This window comes from Oryzias latipes, chromosome 14, assembly GCF_053564925.1.
Source record: "Oryzias latipes strain Hd-rR chromosome 14, Olatipes_Hd-rR_3.1".
NCBI classification, from domain to species: domain Eukaryota; kingdom Metazoa; phylum Chordata; class Actinopteri; order Beloniformes; family Adrianichthyidae; genus Oryzias; species Oryzias latipes.
This window is the reverse complement of record NC_136250.1, coordinates 25818345-25838620: the sequence shown is the minus strand read 5'-3', so window position 1 is coordinate 25838620 and position 20276 is coordinate 25818345. Positions and strand designations below refer to the sequence as shown.

Here is a 20276-nt window from a genome sequence, read left to right as displayed (position 1 = left end):
AAAGAATATGCAGTATGTTAAAATAATTTACTCCAAAATACCGTAATTGTTCTTTGCCCTTCAGGTTAATTGCAAACATTATGAAGGCGTAAGGCTGACAACCATTGGCTGACCATGTTTTAATGGGGAGTTAAGCCTTTCCATGTAGATGAGAAACGTTTTTCACAATAAGGAAATTCCCAGGTGTTTTTTTTAACCCACTATTGCGGCTCACCATTTCTATTGACACCGTCTATGACCAATTAACAAAACCCAGCAATTATAGCTTTTGAAAGCCCCTTTTGAGAGCTCAAAATCATCAAACTCACCAAAGGAAGTCACATGGAGAGGTGCCGGTCCAAAGTATGATGCGCGGTTCTGGAGAAAAAATGGTCCAGAGAGGTAAATCCAACATGCAACAACTGAGAGTCCAAAAAGATCAAACTCAAAAATGAAATAATGGGTTGGAAAAGAATCTAAATCGGTTATTTCTCAGGAAAATCTACAGAAATCCCACTGTCTTGCTCCAGATCTCCAGACTCGTTACTCAGCTGTTTTTCCTTCCAGGCCACGCCCAACATTTCAAACTTCCTGTTGCCACGCCCTTCCAAACAGGTGACAAGACAGAAGAAATTTTAGTCTCATATTAAAATGATATAACATTAAAAACATAAAGAAAAGGGTGTTTTTTTGCTGCATTCTTCCTTAATCTAATATTGGCTTAAGAATTTGTGCTTTTAAACGTAGATTTTTTACACTGAATATTAATTCAATTTGTATTATTATTATTATTTTCTTTACTATTTATTAGATCTAGTTTAAAAACAAACTTTACATTTTCTTTGTCCAGCTCATGGAATAAAGGTTTTCTGTGGTTTTTTGACTCAAACCTTCAGTTCCTGTGCATTGTTTTTGTTTTTTTTCCATGAGGTTCTGTGACATCATGAATAGTTTGAGTCTAAAGTTCACTTTAAACTAAATTTGCTTAACTCTCACAACTCTCACTCATGTGCCGTTGTCTTTTTCATCACCGTTACTCTTAGCAAATACCGAGGCATGATGGGAAACCTCAGCTTCCTAATGATGACAGAGACGCCTCACGCAGAAATAGGACACTGACATCCTGGTGTGGATATTTTGCTAATTAACTTTGGCCTGAGGTTGTTGGTGCAATGAAATCTATCCGGAGCTCTGGGCCAAGAGCGGGAAACCAAATCTGAAGCCCACAGTGTGCATTCCGACTGTTGCTCAAATCTGCTTCCCCCTGCCTTGGCCTTCAGCACGGTCCGTCCACCACTTGGAGAGTCCACCCATGACCATCTCAATCAACAGTCAGCCAAATGCAACAGCTCTTTTTCTGCAGAAAAAAACGATGTTTTTTGGTGAATTTAACATGTTCTTGTAGCGTTTTTCTGATGACAGAGGACATATAGGTGGAGGTCCACAGGTGGAGGTCTGCTAGTGGTCCCAAGGTCAGAACTAAAACCCAGGATGACGCCTCATTTCAGCAGTGTGGGCCTCGCCTGAGGAGGTGAGGGCTTCATCAACTGTGGAGGTTTTTAAGAAAAACCTTAAAAACGCATCCTTTTAGTGAAGCCTTTACATAATTTTTACTTTTCGTTGTGTTTTCATTTGATTTTATAAATCTTATTAACAATTAATTCGATTTATTTTGATTGTACTGGTGGGATGTGTAGGCGTTGGGCTTTTTTTGTGTTTTTATTTATTTAATTTATTTTATTAGTAGTAGTATTTTTACTATGTTTCCTATTTTAACCACTATTTTTATCTTAATAATGTCTATTTTATTATGGGAAGCACTTTGAGATGCTCTGTAGCAGGAAATGTGCTTTACAAATAAAGTTGAATTGAATATACTAAGAAAATAAAGCTCCAAATTGAATATCTGAGTATTTCTTTATTCAAATCAATGTGAATCAGGAGAAGACAAAAAAAATGCTGTTTAAAAAAGATCATATTTGTGACGTAGGAAATATTCGGGTGAGCAACAACCTCCCTGATCTGAACCGTTGGCAACAAGTCGGGTAAGGGGGCGGGGTTGCTATGCACCAATAGTCCCACCAACTCAGAGGTGAATTTCAAGTGAACTTCTGCTATTCTGCAGAAACTTTGTCCTAGAAAACAAGACAGGTTTATGGATTTTGGCTGAAAACGGCATAATCAATATTAAAAGACCACTCTAAATGCTTTTACAATATATCTGAATATGGTCAGAGTCGGTCTTTTAACCTAAAAGGAGGGTGGGAATTAACCTACTTTAGAAAAATTTACACAAAGTAACAACAAACCACTACTAACTGTATGTACATGTTTATTGTTTTATAGTCACTAAATATTTGTTCAAATATAAAAAAAAGGCCTAACATGGAAAAGTAAAAACCTCAAAAGACCAAACAGAAAGATTGAAAAATCAAACCTGGTTATTAAAGACTCACTTTGATCCTCTTTTAAACTAGTGTAAAAGTGTTCCCAGGGTCTTTTAATTATGATGCAATTTTTAGTCAAAGTCGTTTTCTAGGACATAGTTTCTGCAGAGCGGCAGGGGTTCATTTGAAAATCACCTTGTGTGGAGGACCCTCACCCCCTTCCCCTCCCCTTTGATGACAGCTCTCTGTTTGCTCGCTCTCCCATTACAGCCCCTCACATCCCCAACCTAACACTACAGGTGAAACGAAAATGGCCAGCCATATTGGAGCTACAGTATCTAGCCGTACAATTTTGAGCCAGATTCCAGCTCGGACGAGGTACATGATCTGGTCATCTACTAGTGGATGCATCAGAATGATGCTCTTTTTTCGACTGCATTTCTATCTGCTCCTAATTCCCAACAATTTGAATAAAGAAAGACTCAGATCTTAATCTTCTTTACATGTGTCCTCCATCATCAGAAAAACGCCACAAGAATATGTTAAAAACACTATTCTTATTAGTGTGGGTCTTCAGGAAAGAATTTCCATCATGATAACTCATAACTTAAACATGCTAATCTTTGCTGAATTCAAACAGATTTTCGTTTTCATGGTGAGAAAGGTGCCTTGCAGTTCTCTGTCCTTTCCATGCACATCAGTGCCCCCAGCTGACAGCGCCGTGGATCCACCTGTTCCCCGCGCTCAGAGCTGCTTCCTGATCCGGATGTGGGAACATGAGAATATGACTGACTCTGCAAGCAAAACAAATCATGTTTTTTTTTATCCTCATCGGAAGAGTCTGCCATCTCACCCTCCGGATGGGTTTTGTGGTGGAATTTGGCAGAGCCGAATGGTTTTGAAAGGCCTTGATATGCGTCAAATATCCCCAAACAAAAGGATGTGCTAACTTCACGTGTTTTTGTTGGCTTTTTCCCCCCCTGTATTTCATGTTTGACAGACACAAAGACCTCGACTGAGAAAACTCAGTGAAGAAAAATAGCATTTCCGCTTCAATCCCTTTTCTCTGCCGTTACGCAACTGATTAACCACAAAAACAGCTCTGACCTCAGATCTTACAAACATGCTGCAGGTTTCAGAAGAAAAGCCAACACGGTAAGTTTACTAGAAATGTTAGGGTTTGCAGAAATGTTGGGGTTTGCAGAAATGTTAGGGTTGCAGAGCAAACGGTATCTTCTTACAGTAGCAAGGAAATGGGATTTAGCTGCTCCAACTCCTGTTTCACGCAGCAGCTGCTCAAATAAAGCTCAGGCAGATGTAACTGCTAAAGACATCAAGCTGTCCCGGTTCACCATCTGACATTTTAAAGCTTATCAGTTGCCGCAGTTGTCAAAGACAGCACATGCTGACCCGGTACTCCTGATCTCTGGCACTAATATAAAAAAAAAAAAAAACTTTCCACTTCCTCATTGAGCCAAAAAGATTGGAAACAACAAAATGAACAGGTTTTTTTTTTTCATTTCAGTTTGATAAACTGGCAGTTAATGATTACCTTTTCTTTATTCTAGTTATAGGTGATTTCAATGTAACAGCTGCATAAATACCTTGTTAACTATCATGCTTCACTTTAAAGTTACTTGTTAATCTCCAGCTTTTTACCGTGGTAAGGAATATCAAGAAGTTATAACTATATGAAAATGCATCACCTCAGCAGCAGCATACAGATTAATCAGTAAATGCCTTTAGAGCTGCACTGTAAATGAACTCATTGAAGCAGAGAACAGATACTATAAGACTCATGCAAGTTTCTTAAGTAAATTTTTTTGACACAGATAAGTTAAAAAACTTATTTAAATAGAATGCAAATGTTTTCCACGTGTTAGGTTTTATAAACCATTAATACAATTTTTTGTATTAAAGAAGTGGAACAACTAATTATCATAAATAACTACGTTTTTTCACCATACTATCATAGGAATATACAATAATAACAGGATAATTATTTTGAAAGACTTCATGGTGGCCCTGAAGTGCAAATCACTCAATGCAAAAAACATGTTAAAGATCACGACAATAAAAAAAAATATTTAAAAAAAACAAATAGGAAAAATGCCATATTACATTTTATAAATCAAAATAAAGCAAAACTTCAGAAATCAAAAGACAAAAATAAATAAACAGAAATTGAATATTTTGGAAAATAAAACTAATTTCCAGCAATCAATTTCCAAATTGAAATTGTGAATTTAATTGGGGTTTGGTTCCTGGAATTTGATTTAATTTCTAAAAAAAAATTTAATTTTTTTTGTTGCTACTGTAACGATCCAGCCGGGCCGTCACTTAAGCGGGGAAGCAAATACAACTGCTCATGAAGAGGTTCCAATGGAGAGCTGTCTGTGCCCCATACACCGCACAACCCCGGACAGTCTCAGGTTGGAAGACACGTAGAGAGAGGCAATATTAGCTTTTAAGCAACAAGTCTGTTTATTCCTGTAAACATACAGCCCAAACAGCATGGAGGGTCACTTCAGCTTCCAGCCCTCTGACTCAAGGTTTCACCCTAAGCTCCCCACTTCCCATGAGCCTTAGGGGCTGAAGGCGGGGCTAACCCCCAGGTCGCTACACTACTTTTATTCTCATTGTGATCTTTATTATGTTTTGATTGCTTTGTTGATGTGGTTTGTTGTCTGTGTGATTCGTGATCTTATTTGATTGATCTGTTGTTTCTCAAAATGTGTTTCATTATATTGATTGATTTGTTTATTTCAAACATTATTTGGAGGAATAACGGTAAAAAAAATCACACAGATGTATCAAACTCATTTCAAAAATGATGAATTGAATGGTAAAAATAAACAAAAAAAAAGTCAAGTAAAACTTGATTTATTACTGGAAAATGAGTGAAAAGAAGCAAATTTATAGTCCCACCCATGCTGTTATTACAAAAGTTAAAAAAATAAAAACAATCCCCTTTGAGTAATCCATAAGTTTTTTTTTTGGTCTAGCCCTTCCTATGCTGATGTAAAACCATTAAGTATGTAAATGCAAAAATCTCTAGATCATCGTTTTATCCACTGAATTCTTTTCTTTCTAATATATGCAACATGCAGGTTAAAAAATATTTTCTTAAACAGTCTTTTAGTTTTTAATCAAATTTTGGGCACCCTTGTGCTATCCTAGGCAGTTTAACATTGGGAGTTGGGTCATCTAGACCCACTAGACAGTGCGCTGAACCTTTTTTCTTTAATGATTTGTGATATTCACTGGTGTCCATGGATTACATGAAGTCTTTCCACCTTTATCCACCTTTGTCATGTAGAAATAACATCTCAATGTAAGGGTGGGCTCATCTAAGATAGCACAAGGGCTAAACCTGGTTTGTATGAATCATCAGCCGACACAAACTGAACTGAGTTTGGTTATGGAATTACTGAAAACTAACTTTAGAGTTTGACTTCAGAAATAAGGGAACCTGGTAAAACAAAATAGTGGAAATAATCCAAAAATGCAAAACAAAAAAAAAAGTTTGTTGGTCTTTCATAAGTTTGTCTAGTGGCTGCACTTGAAATGAAATCAGGTTTATTGTCTTTTTTTTGTTGTTCTTTACACAAAACTAAAAGACAGTTGCGGCTTGTTTTCTAGGCTGAGAGACAAAAAGGGAGAGATAATGGGGTGTATTACTGTTAAGGAGTGGAGGGGGAATCTGGTGGGGAAGGAACAGATTATGCAGAAAACCGCTTCCACTGGGAAGTGTGTGTTTTAATGCTGACAGGGTTCCTGCCGAGGCTGTTATGCTAATCTGCCCCCTTGTTGACCACAGCAGAACGTCCACAGTGGAAGAGGGGAAATGCGCCATCAAGACCCGAGCGTGGAAGCTGACAGGAAGCAAACACGGCAGCGTTTTATCCCTCCTATGTCAATACGTCTTCCCTTTTTACCCATCCCGCCTCAACTGAGAAGGAGGGGGTAGCATCTTGTTTTATAACTGCCCCTGTAACCCCCCACATCATCTTTACACACTCACACGTTCACACACTTCTCCACCAAACTAGATTTTACAGATGGATAAAGAGCGTCAATGGGAGCAGTGAGTGATTGGCCGGACAATGAATCGCCAACCCCGGATTTCCTGGCTTAAGCCAAAAAAGAAAAAAGACAAAAAGTTACCCTCTTCCGGCTGCTCAATTAGATTTACCAGAAGTAGCAGAAAAACAAACCCTCATGAGGATCATAGCAAGGTAGGCGAGCAACGAGCAGGTCTGTTTTTGAATGGCATTGTGAGATACTGTAAGGGCCTGAGCCCAAAGGGGCCGTCTGACACCACGGGGCTTCAAAAAGCAAACAGGGGCAAAAGCAGCTTCAAACACCAGCCCCAAGCCAACAGATCAAACACCCCAAATCTGAGCCGATCCGCCCTTTCACTGTGGCATGAGCCTGCACGGAAACTGTCAGGCCTCGTTAACGGAGAGACGCCCACCGCCGGCCTGTCTGCAGTCCCAACCGTCTGCCTGTCTGCCGGCGGCCTCCGCGGCTTCTGTCTGACATCTCGGACCTCCGCCTGACCGCCTGTCGCCAGCTCTCTGTAGGTCTCCTCCTTCACATGCGGGTGGAGCGGAGCGAAGCAGGCAGATCAGTCACAGCCCAAGGCCACAGAGATTAAGCACTTCCTTTTTCGATACCAGCACTGCATTTCAGAAATATTTTAAGGAACAGGACGTATTCAGGCCAACCAAGACTCTTTGTGTTCTTTTGCTAAAGACAACAACGACACGTTTTCAGATTTTTATGTAGAATCAAAAAACTCTAAAAGAGTAAACTGTTCCAGTTTGAATCCACTCAGAAGTTTCTGTCAGATGAGTCAGAATTTACGCTGAATTTTAAGAAAGGAAGGATTTCATGTCCAGTATTTTACGTTAAACAGTCTGCTGCAATATACATGTGTAACCCTTGTGCTATCTTAGGCACTTTAACGTTGACAGTTGGGTCATCTAGACCCACCAGACAGTGCTCTGAACCTATTTTCTTCAATGATTTGTGATCTTCACTGGTGTCCATGGATTACATGAAATCTTTCCACCTTTATCCACCTTTGTCATGGTAGGGAGAACACGTCAATGGAAGGGTGGGGTCATCTAAGACAGCACAAGGGTTAAAAGGAAACTGAAATAGCAATCATTGTCAACATACTCCACAAATGTTGCTCCGACCAAAACCACCTATTAATGTGTTTGTGATTTCTCTTTGTTTTTGACACTTATATGGACACACGCCTGAGTTTATGTTGTTCAAATTCATTGTACTCATTGTCCAACACTTTCCACTATATTACCATCATTTTCTCGTACTTTTATTGTATTTTATTTATGCAATTCTTTTCTTTTCTTTTCTTCTGTTTTTTTTCTTTTCCTTCCGCCACTCATCTCTTATTCTTTTACGCTTGTCTAAAATGCTGGACCCCTAATATTAAGCAGTTGCTTCGAGGATGTCCATTTTTTTCCACATTCTGTATTGTGAGAGGATTTGTTACTTTTGACACATTGTGAAAAAATAAACTAAACTAAACTAAAAAAACTAAACTAACTATTTTCCAATGAAGGCTATCAGAAGGTCTGGGTCGGACTTTTTGTTGTTTAACATATCTGGAAGGGAATTTTAAATGCTTGAAGTGTAATGAGTGTGTCATTAATAAAAGTGATTCTGAACCCAGAATCTTTACACAAACACCAGAGCTGTCCAAATTCAAAGGACACCTTAACCCTTTAACACCAGAGATCTCGCCAGTGACACCAAAATAACTCACGTTGTTTGAAACATCGTAAATCTTCGTCATTTACGCAATCAACAGGAATCTGCTGATTCAGGCGCAGAGAAAAGAATTTTTTTTTTATACGGGCTAACGTAAAGTGTTGCATAACAGCGCTGCTTTTCTTCACGACAAAATCAACCAATTCCCGTTGATCGCATAAAGAGTTACCATTGTCAAAAGAAGGTCAACACTGGAGCTAAAGCTCCAATCTAAAAGAGTTAAAAGGCCAATGCTGATACCTGAAGTAAACTTTTACATCCTTACAAGTATACAGCAAAAAAAAAAAAAAAAAAAAAAAAAAAAAAAATTTCTGGGGAAAATGGAAATGGGGAAAAAACAATCCGGATAGTCCAAACTCTCCTGGGGACAGAGCACTTCAGAGGGTGCAGCTTCTGACTCTGCACACAGCAGACATCTGCCGCTTTGAGGGAACAGAGAAATAATAAATAAATCAAAAACCTCACACATGACAAAATAACCTTTGTTCAAAATCAGCTACCTTCATTGCTCCGTTGTTCAGCTTTGTGCACACTGAGCACCAACTTTTAAACAACAAGCAGCAGTGTGATTTCTGCATAGACTGAAGCACAAACCTCTGTATCTTCTCAAAAAGAGAGATCAGACTACAACACAACATCTTTATCTGGGCCACAAAAAGAACCCAAAAGACTAGAATTAGGAGGAACGCCCCCAGCCAAGTGATGGAGAAGGAGTGGCTAAGCTTGACCCACAATCTCCTCCCACCTTTTTTGCATATTCTTGTTTTAACGTACTGCATAAAAAACAGTTTTAGACTGTGAAATGAAATATTTTCTGGGTTGAATGCCACATATAGGTGGGTTTGTTCAGACACTGGTCCTTTGCAAAGAAAAGCTTTGAACTTGGAATAAAGTCCTCAGTTTGATGAAAAATCAGATTTTTAACAAGCAGCGAAGGAAGAAAAAGCTTATTTTTTATTATACGCCCTTTCTTTTTTGTAGGTTATGTTCTATTGCTTCTAGATTTACAGTTCTACGTTTATTTAAGTAATCAATATCTACTTATGGGCAGTTTTCTTTTAGTGCATTTTATTCAACCCATATTCCCCACACCTGGTGATACCTGATTAATATAACATAACCGGTCTTTTCTGCTGGAACTTGAGTTCCCTTATCTTTTATGGCTAAATTTGAATTAATTTGTAAGACTAAATTATTTACAATTTCGATCATTTATGTCCACCAATAGTTAAAATGTACTTCTCCATAGACAAGATGTCACAAAATACTTACTTCAACACCCAAAAGAGCTTGATTTTGTTTTTATAAATTCACATTTACCACAGTGATGATCCTAAATTAAGTTAGAAATGTATATTTTGCAATTTCTGAGCTTGCAGCTTTACAGTAAAAGCTAGAAACCAAAGTTTGATGAAAGATGCTGGATTACAAGTGTCCAACACCAGAAAAGCTAAAAAGCCAGCGGCTTCATCTTCCCTGAGCTTAAATCCGGGCTTACAGGTGGCTCAGGCTCACCCCGGGGAGGTGAACACTCTCCCTCTGAGAATAAGGAGGCAAACAGAGGAGTTTTTTGTGCTGAAGGGAAATGAGAGAAGCTGCCGATTATCAGCACCAAAGGCAAAAGATCCCTTCATTCCTAAAACCCTCTAGGAAGGATCTGGGGCCTAACATGCTCCTTTATCCCCCCCTGATTTGAAACACAAAAGCTCTTCATGGTGACTCTGAGGGAGAGCTTGAGACATGGAGTCTTTTCTAAAGAAAAGAAAAATGAAGCTGCTCCTTCATTACTAAGAGTACAGTAATGAAGTTCTGTGTTCTTTACTCCAGCTGCATAAATTCCTGTTTATTCTAGGATGCAGAGGCTCTTTGAAGACGGCTGGTCCACAACCTCTGAAAAACGGCTGATCTCATAGTGGCCACTGAGCTGGGAGCTATTCTGCATCAAAGTACAACTTTCTCTGCTAGATTCTAAAAAATGTTATTTTGCTTTTTATCTAATTGAATACTTGAAGAATCAACAATTCCAGAAAACTATTAATTTTGTCTTTGAAATAAAGCAAAAGGAGCATCTTTATGGCTCCTCCCACTGCTGCCTATTTTATGAGCACTTAGGATTGCATAATCGGTGAAAAATAGGATCAATAACCTATTTTGGGAGTCAGTGATGGAGTCAATGGTTTGTGGATTGTGTTGAGCTCATATAAAGCCTCAGTCAAATGCACCCGTATGAGGGGGTTGGCCCCTATGGGTGCTGCAGGTTGTTGGGTCGCAGAAGCACAGCTGTAGTTTGAGGCTCACCACATTAACCCTTGTGCTATCTTAGATGACCCCACCCTTACATTGACGTGTTTTCCCTACAATGACAAAGGTGGATAAATGTGAAAAGATTTCATGTACCATGGACACCAGTGAAGATCACAAATCATTGAAGAAAAAAGGTTCAGAGCACTGTCTAGTGCAGGGATGTCAAACATCCGGCCCGCCAGGTGGATTCCTCCGGCCCACACATGAAGAGTAAAAATCATAGGGATGATTAAAAAAGAAAGCAAGTTTGTAGTCCATTCCTGTGGCGAGTTATGATTTTTTAAAGAAATAACCGAAATGTGCAATTCAACCACTAGGGGGAGCAGAGGAAAGGCAAAACAGTTGAAACAACATATCTCTGCACGTGCCAAAAGCGAAACATAACAGCTCTGCGTCTGGGTAAGATGCACCTTGGTTCCCTATGAGCCGTACCGCTGTTATCTTGCTATAAGGATGATCATTAGAGACACCCTAATGACCAAAATGTTGTCAAACGTGAAGTGGAGTGAAGAGATTCCAGGAAAAATGGACAGAGTCTTTTCTTTCTTTCACGAAGCTGAATGCAAAACCCAAATGCTTTGTATGTCATCAACATCGCAGTGCTCAAAGAATATGACATTCAGCACCACTAAGGGACTTACCATAAAGAAAAGTTTCTGGATTGCTTCAGTGTCAGATGTAAAATATTCCGTCTGTATTAATTTGAATAGACCAACTTTTCTTTAATTGAAATTAATTTTATTTGAGATCCATTGGACCCAAGTGATTAGGCTACTATGTTGGTTGAGGCATTTTTTTCCACCTGAGTAAAAAACTATAACAAAGCTGTTATTTTGCCTTTACATTACTGGTCCGGCCCACTTGAGATCAGACGGGTTAAATGTGGCCCCCGAACCAAAATGAGTTTGACACCCCTGGTCTAGTGGGTCTAGATGACCCAACTCCCAATGGAAAAGTGCCTAGGATAGCACAAGGGTTAAGAGACATCATAAAAAATGGAACGTACAATTGTCTGTGATGTCTGTGCCGACAGATGAAGTTAGACAGGAATCACCGTGGACTGGGATGTTTGCAGATGGTGTTGTGATCTGTGGCGAGAGCAGGGAACAAGTGGAGGACAAAGCTATAGAGGAGGAGGTTTGCCCTGGAAATGAGAGGAAAGTTAGGGGAGCGTGTGTGAATGAGGGGGACTCCAGTGGAAAAGTGAGGTTACAGGGAGAAGAGGTGAAGTAGGTGGAGGATTTTATGTATCTAGGGTCAACAGTCCAGACGACTCGATCTCTGAGGCACCGGCTTTTGCTCCTATGGGTGCCGCCCATTTTGTGACGTCAACGAAGAGTCGGCCTTTCTGCGTTCCGCCCATGAAAACAAGCAACATCCAAATCCCTGAGAACCCGGGGGGGCTTTTATCGTGGATTGGGAGGGGCTGGTGCTCAGAGCGCAGGTTTTTTAGAAGAATACTCAAAAAGGTGGGAATGGATCAAAATGCTGCTTTGGGGGGTGAGGAATGAACAATTATAATAGACTTTAAAGCTCAAAAGTTGATTTTGCATAATATAGGTCGTTTAAGGTGGAATTAGTACGTTCAGTAAATATTTACATGTTAGAAATATTGATAAACCTCAGTATATATTTTCTATCCTCGTCTTCTTTCATGTCTTTCTGTAGTTTTCTGTCTTTCTGCTCTTTATTTCCTCCCTTTGTTCTTCCTTTTCATTCATCTGTCCACGGCCTGAATGAAAATGCGACACAATGAAATAATAATTAAAAATGAAGTTTAGTCTAAAATACAACAGGGGTTCATACAGCTTTTCAACTTGTGTCAAAAGATTTCATAAACCCGGTTTTAACAACACAACCTGTTCAACACTTGAGGCTTTCAGCTTCTGTGTGCTCAGCTGCTGGACAGAACAAGTCAGAAAAAAATACAGAACAAGATAATGTATGTTTTACTTTTGAAACTTTATATGCACCTGTATGAATTATTAGATTAAATCTTAGTTTTTGTTCTGAAAACATTTGATAATTTCTCCACAAAAGCCTTTTTTTTTCATCTTGGGGAAGTCTTCCTTTAGGTCAGGCTTTGTTTCCTGAGTGTCATCTCCAGGCATTTGGCAATATGCATAATCCCTCTTACTGGAACACATCCTCCACCCCCCAGGTGAAGAAGAAATTCCCGGCACAGCGAGCCCACATCCGCAGCTCATCCTACCACAGTGTGGGGGAGAAAAGTGACCCCTGCCTCCTTAAACACTTAGAGGTCAGTCAAAACAGAGGTGTTGGATGAAGACAGGGCTCCATTACTCCAACGTGTGCTCAGGACTTTCCTCCTTTCATGATCTGGAATTGCGCAGCGTGAATCTGGGAGCCTCCCCTCCTCTCCTTATCGCAGCTTTCACTTTTATTCAGGTTTGACTGATGAAGAGGAGAAGAAGCTGCTGATTACAAAGCAGCACTTGAACGAACATATGCAGGTTTTATGGGAATTGAGAGAGAAAAAATGTGTCGGATATAAAAGCAAATTGATGAAAATCGTTATTCAAGAGGTGAACAGAGCTGTTTTCTCTTTGCGCACAGATACTTTCTCTGCTCTCAGATGGTTGGAATAACAGCCGTCCCGCCTCGCCTGTGATCTGATGCACATTGTGAGGATCAAAGCTTGAAAGAGAGGGGAGCTGCGAGGCAGTAATGCGTTTCCACAGGGGATTCCTCTCTGTGGGAAAGAGCAATAGGTTAGAATATCAATGAGACGTGCCTGAGAGCGTAACCGCTCACCTGTTGTCTGACCACAACTTTAGTGCTGTTCTTCTCTGGACAGTCTAAGCTGAGGAAAGAGGTGTCTGGTTGTTTTAGCTGCATAAAGTCTGGGACTTGGTAAAGAGTGGAATCGTTTGAAAGGTGTTTGGTAAATACGGACATTTGATGCTCTTGATCGACACCTGAATTTGTTTCCTTCCTTTATTCGTCAGGTCCTTATTTTTGGTGCAGACCCAACAGCAAACTCTGACCCGCTTCAGCTCCAGTGTGTCAGTTTTCTCATTGCTGAACTCCGGTACGGTTCACTTCAGTGAGAATCCAGGAAGAGGATCCAGCCCACACCGAAGGACAAATTACGGTGATAGTGATGACTTGGAGTGAAGAAAGAGAAATAGCTAAAGTGTTTGGTTTTTTCTTCATTCTTGTTTTCTATTCTGCAAGAGTCTGCTCAGAAATCACAAAATACATATTTCCAAAAGATTTTAGGACTACAACTGTAGTAAATATTACTTTATGAAAACAAAATCAAGACGTTTGAAGTACTGAAGTGAAGTTTTTGTGCCATGCAGAAACACTTTTGAATTGTCTGTGCTGTTTTTGGGGAGTAACCCCCCCCCCAACAAGCATGTAGTTTATGTCACTTACATGTTTGGTCCTCTCCTGAAAGTGCAGTGTGATAGCAAATCAAACCACATGATGTTCTAAAATGTGTTGTGGCATCCCTTCACCACACGGAGACGCAGAGACACGATCAAGTTCAGGTTCCTTTATTTTGTGGTTGCAGTAGACCGTAACCAAGACTGTACAGAGATGGGCGAACACTCCCCAAAAAGTAAGGTAAGGTAAGGTAAACTTTATTCTCCCCAAAGAGGAAATTTGTTCTGGGCCACAGAGCTGCAAACTGTACAACATCCTTCATTGTTCACACATCACACACATGATAAAAGAGCATAAAGCGATTACATAGTAAATAAATAAAAACAGAGTATACAGATTTTCCCCCCAGGCCTGACCCACACAGTTGAGAACAGGAATAGTAAAAAAGTAAAAAATTGTAAAATGTTTAATTCGATCCCAAAAAACCACCTTGGTAAAAAAAATTGTAAAATCCATTAACAATTCGCAAAACAATAACTCTCCATTAAGATACAACAAATATTAAAACCAGGGACTGGAACCCAACATGGTCAATCCATAAGCTCCTTACAACAACTGAGAACACCAATTTAGTTATTTCTATAACAACTGCTCTACAAAGATTTCCTTCTGCAAATAGAACTAATCAGTTCTTGTTCAGCAGGGTGACGCTGCTGGAATAAATGAAGATCTGAATCGATTTGTGTTGTATTTGACTGCTCTGAATCGTCTGCCTGAAGGTAAAAGCTCAAATTCTGGGAACAGAAAGTGACCTGAGTCAAGTCTCAACTCCATGAAACAAGTCATTGTAAATCAGGAGCAAATGAAAAAATTTTGTTTGAAAAAGCGTGTAGCAGCTTCCTGCTCCGCTCCATTCTAAGGCATCCGCTTGAACACAAATAGATTCACGTATGTCTTTGTTTTCCTCGTCTGAGCTGTCATCTGTTTCAGAACTGGACGGTTGGATAGCTCCATAATTGCTTACTATTTTTGTTGCACCGGTAATGTTAGGTTGTGGTTGTGAGGGGCTGTAAGCTAGCGGGAGAACATGTAAACAACGTGATGGTGGAGTTAATGGTCCCGCCCACAGATCAAAGGTGAATTTCTATTGAAGTACTGCTGCTCTGCAGAAACTATGTCCTAGAAAATAACTCAGATTAAAACAGCATGATCAAAATTAAAATACCACTAGGAACACTTTTAACCCTTGTGCTATCTTGTGGGGTCCAGATGACCCCACTAGTAGGGTTATCTGGACCCCACTAGACACTGTGCTGAACCTTTTTTCTTCAAACATGAAATCTTTCCACTTTTATCCACCTTTGTCATGGTAGGGGTAACACATCAAAGTAAGGGTGGGGTCATCTGAACCCCACAAGATAGCACAAGGGTTAAAATAGATCAAAAGATGATTACCACTTGAGTTTAACCCTCTAAGAGGTTGTTGGGAGGGGCACCTATGCATTTATATGAAACAACTGCCTTCATTTCCCAGGTGCAATATTCACAACATGGTTTTTTTTTCTTTATTCATAATTTCCAGCAAATGCTGTCAGTTACAACTGAAAGTACGGACATCTGGTGTCATGCGGCAGTCCCAGTTTGCTGGTGTTAATCAGCCCCAGCTTTGCGGTTCTGAAGTGGAAGTTCTGCCGAAGCCGTCCTGACAGTTCTGCGACAGGAAACAGAAAACGGAAACATCCAGTTGATCCAGCTGTTTTTTCCCCGAGCTCCCCCGTCCTCCTCGATTTGTCTCGACCCCACCACCACTTCACTCTCTGTGCCCCCCCCCCCCCCCCCCTCTCGCTTTCCACATATCAAGTGTCGTGAAGGAGCGGAGGAGGAGTGGGGGTGGGTTGCTTCAAACAGGTGTCTTGGAGTCCCATTCAGCAGCTTGTTGGATGCAGGTTTCACCTACTGATCCCTAGTGGACACACACACACACCCACACACACACACACACAGACCAACAAGTGCACACAGCTCCATTCGTCCATCTGTCATAAGAATTAAGACTAATCCGGAGGAATTTTCAGATGTTATGGAGGGCGAGAGTGTGTGTGTGTTTGTGTGCACATGTGTTTCTCTCAGCGCGCCTTTGTGTGCGTTTTTTTCACGGGGCAATAATGCGACCACGCAGCCACCTGCAGCCCCCCCATTAAAACGCTTTGAGAGGGGACGCGCTACTTCCTGTGAGTTGTTGACATACCTGCTAAAGCAATGTGCAGATCTGAAAGGAGGCAGACAACATAACCAGGGCGGGAAAACCGGGTTTCTCTCAGTCAACTCACACTTAGTCAGATATTTATTGGAAAACTACAATAAAGCAATGCTGACACATATATGCACAAACTCACGCACAAACATATATGTACATATATATATACACCAATATGTACATCCACATAAACATGTATGTGATTCTGCTAAAAATAGGAGCTTTATTCCAACAGATATGTAAAACAAGACTTCCGAAATTATTGAAAGGTTCATTACCAGACCATTTAATGTGTTTAGTAAATCATATTATTTAAATAAATTACTTATAAGCAGGATTTAGGCTCTGGGAGGCTGTGTTACCCCCCATAAGGGCTAAAACGTATTCAGAAAATGAATGGATGAACCAGAATAAATGCAAAATCGATATTTTTAGAGATGTTTTTCAAAGACCAAGTCTGGTCTTATGTTAAAAAATATTTCGCAAAACTATGACTAAAGAATTGATGGAAACTGTTTTTACTCCTCACATGCCAGACTTAATGAAGAATTCACTTTAATGGAGAACATAAGTCAATGTTAGAACTGCGGGACCTTAAGGAGAAGAACTATATCTTAAAATCATGGGCGGAGCAACAAGGTGGCTAGAGGGGGCAGCTGTCAACCCAGCAGAGAGCCTTTCCCCTCCCACTTGCCACCCCAAGTTCTGAGTCAACATTGACAAAGACCATTTAATGGCGACAGATGTCTTTTTGCCTCACACTAGTTATTTTCTCCACTCCCGGTCAATTTATTTATATATATTTATTTACCAAGGAACCTTTTTTAAGCATTAGTTTTACGTAGGAAGGGTCAGAGGCGGCACACCATCCCATTCTTGGATACATAGGGGGTGTTCAAATTCAAGGTCTGCGTCCTTCAATGGCCACGGCCTCCTCGGGCGACGTTGGCCGGGTCCTTCGTCGAGCGAGTGGGTCGGATGTCAGTGGCTGGGAATTTGGAGGAGTCTAGCTTTTAGATAATTCCAGCTGTCACATCGGCAAATGTCCTGTCACCTAGCAACCGTGAGTCCCAAACAGAGAGGAGTATTGAACCAGGTATGGAGCTCAAAATGTTCCTGGCTTATTTGATTCAACTCTTAATCTTGGAGGTGTAATTGTTTCCAACTCTGGGTCTCCCTTAATAGTCTCCATGGGTTTGGCCGCAATGCATCTTGGGATATGAGCAGCATAGAAGGATACATCAGACCAATCCTTGAAATCGAGAAAAAGAAGCCTGAGTCATTGAAACAGCACTTGACGTAAGCAGCCTACAAATGCAGCCCAGGAAGAACGCAGCCTCTGTCCATCTCGTGCTGCATCGCCTTTTTTTGGCCATTTTGCAAAAATGTTCCGATCTAAGGTAAGTTTTGCAAAGATAAAAAGATTTAAAAACCTTTTGAGTACTTGTCTTACAACCATAAAAGGACAGGAAGTCCACACAGATGCTGAGAGACACTGACCAGTGGTGGTAAAAAAGCATCAAGCATCGCTGAATAGCCAGACTCAAAAGTGGAGTTTGCAACATTCATCTGTGCTCACACAACAACAACAACAACAACAACAATTTCATGTGTTCCTGTTCAATTTACCATCTCAACATTATTTAGCAGTTGAATACAAAAATCCTTTTTTCATAATTGGAAATAAATTCAGTTGTCCAATCCAAGCTTCTTTAAGCCTTAGAAGTAGGACCTCAGCTAAAAGAACTGCTGTTTTCTTATTAATAACAATAATAAAACTGTTTTTAAATACATGTTTTTGATCCTTTCATTTGTAACAGCCTTCCACTCTGCTGTTCTCATTTGCTACCACTTACAAAAAACTTCTGCCCCCCTCCCGCCACCCCATTTAAAATGTTCCAGAACTTTCAAATGACTCTCACGGGTGTTCCCCAGGGTTTTGGTTTGAGCCCCCTTATGTTCTTGGCCTATAACACATTACTGAGCTCCACTCTGTGCTTTGATACACCACGTTCTGCCATGAGCAAAGGGTAGTACCTGCTGGTCATCTTATACTACTACATTCAGTGTTTTCTCTTCCCTCTTTAAATGTTGTTGATCTCACATTTGCTACTTTTCCTTTGTTTACAGTGAAAACTCATCTAGCGGACAGCAACCCGCAGACCTCACAATTAATCTGGATCACCAGAATCTGTGCTTATCGGGACAAAGTGAGAAATAAAAGTTAAAAAACTGGAAGAGGGGGCAATCTGCTTCTGAGACGAGACTGCCCCCTGCTGTCAGAAACACACTGGTGCAGGTGGCCACAAAGGATGTGAAATGATCAGCCAGCAGAGCTGGACTTCTCTACACTAATCTTCTCTCCACCTGTCCCATGTTCTTAACTAATGCTGCTCATGAAAAACTTGCGCTGGAGATTTGGAGACCTGAGAAACAATCAAACCTAGTCTGCTCAGTGAACCACTGAGGCCCAGAAGCGTTTCTGAGAGGAGAAAAGCTTTGAAAAGCTCTCAAAGGCAGAATACCTCAAAGTATCACAGGCGCCTGGCCTCTAAAGCATTTCATTCAGATATAAACCGCTAATAAAAAAATGGCCGGCATTTCTGCCCAATGAAAGAGCTCATTTGGGTCCACTGGTTGATAGACACCTGCTCTCTTTACTGCAGTGAAGACAGTTTGAAAGGTCCTCTTCGTGATGCCAAATTGCTAGAAGATTTTCTTAAAGAAAGCCACGAGGAAGTGAAGTGATTTATGGTCCATCATCACCTGGGGGGGGGGGGCTTTCCTCAAGCAAAAGGCCTGCATGACAGAAAGTACCGCCTGTATTACAAAGCTCAGCACATTGATGTCACACAGTCAAACTCCCAGCCCAACACTAGTCACTTCCCTCAAGTCAAGCCTCCGGATGCTGGGATGCTCTGGCAGGTGTTAACCAAAACATTATTAAATGAGACCTTATTGTAAAACACAACTAGAATACACAACAATTTATGAACACGATAGAGCAGAACAAAATGTGACTTCTCTCTCATAGGGCCTCCCATGTAGTAATGGTCTGTCTACATTTGGTTTTGATGTTACTCACTTGTTCACCTGGCTAAGTAAATATTTTGCACCTTGATACCACCCTAGCTGTAATTTAACTACATGGAAGCAGAATGCAGTGTTTGCATGTGCCGCTCCTCAGTAAATGCAGAGGATTTTGTCCGGAAGTGCAGGAAATAACTCTATAGTACCAGTATTTGTACTGCTGCAATGACATTAAAAGCTATTTATTCATTTCAGTGTAAAAAGCCAGATCACACATAGACTAAAAGTACATTTATGCATCATTCACTCCCTATGGAGACCCTTGAAGGGAACAAAAAATAAATCCACTGCGAGTAAAGCTATGCTTTTTGAATGACTTTAATGGGATTTTAAGAAAGTTTTACAGTAATATTTTCTATGAGTTATTGCCATTGCAAGTCTTTTCACCTTTTGGTTCATCTTCTGCCACAGAAAGATCGATCTGGTTGGATACATTGATTACTGATTAATCGTTACTCCCTTATTTAAACCATATTAGGTGTAGTACTATTTCTAAAAAGCTGAACAGGTAAATAAAATAAAGCAATAATTTTTCCCTACTCTGGGCTCTAAGCAATGGCTAAGCACAAATGGCCCCGCCCACAACTCAGAGGTGAATTTCGAATAGATTACTGCCGCTCTGCTGAAACTATGTCCTATAAAACAATTTATATTTTTTCAAAACAAAACAGCATAATCATCATTAAAAGACCGCTGGGAACGCATTTAAATCGGATAATTGGAATGAGTCTTTCAGCGAAACATCTGGGATTAGTTTTTCCTTTGGTACCAGTTCAGGTTTTTTTTTTTATCATAAAAAAGTCAATTGTTTTTCCTTTTATTAGAACTTTGTTTCTCTATTTTACAACCAATTTAACCCATTAGAACCCAGACCCAATTTTTCTTAAAAATAAAATTGTCCATTTTACCACTAAACAAGTGGACCACAGAATCCATTTCTGATATTTTTCTATTACACTTATGTCATGGGTTCTTATGAGTTTAGATTCCATGTGACTCAAACATTTATCCATTCAGTTATTAAATTCTCATTTAAACCCTATTTATTTTGCTGTTTTTGTCTTATAGAATGTAAATAATTCAATTTTAGACAAAAAAAG

General features: G+C 40.1%; 1 long non-coding RNA gene across 1 annotated transcript in view; it reads right to left on the bottom strand.

The window, feature by feature from the left end:
* LOC110016416 (uncharacterized) overlaps positions 1-447 on the bottom strand; it is a 40761-nt gene extending 40314 nt beyond the window's left edge. Inside the window, exon 1 of the long non-coding RNA XR_013647420.1 lies at positions 309-447. This is a non-coding gene — a long non-coding RNA (uncharacterized LOC110016416). The remainder of the gene's footprint in view (positions 1-308) is intronic.
* Positions 448-20276: the final 19829 nt, after the last annotated feature.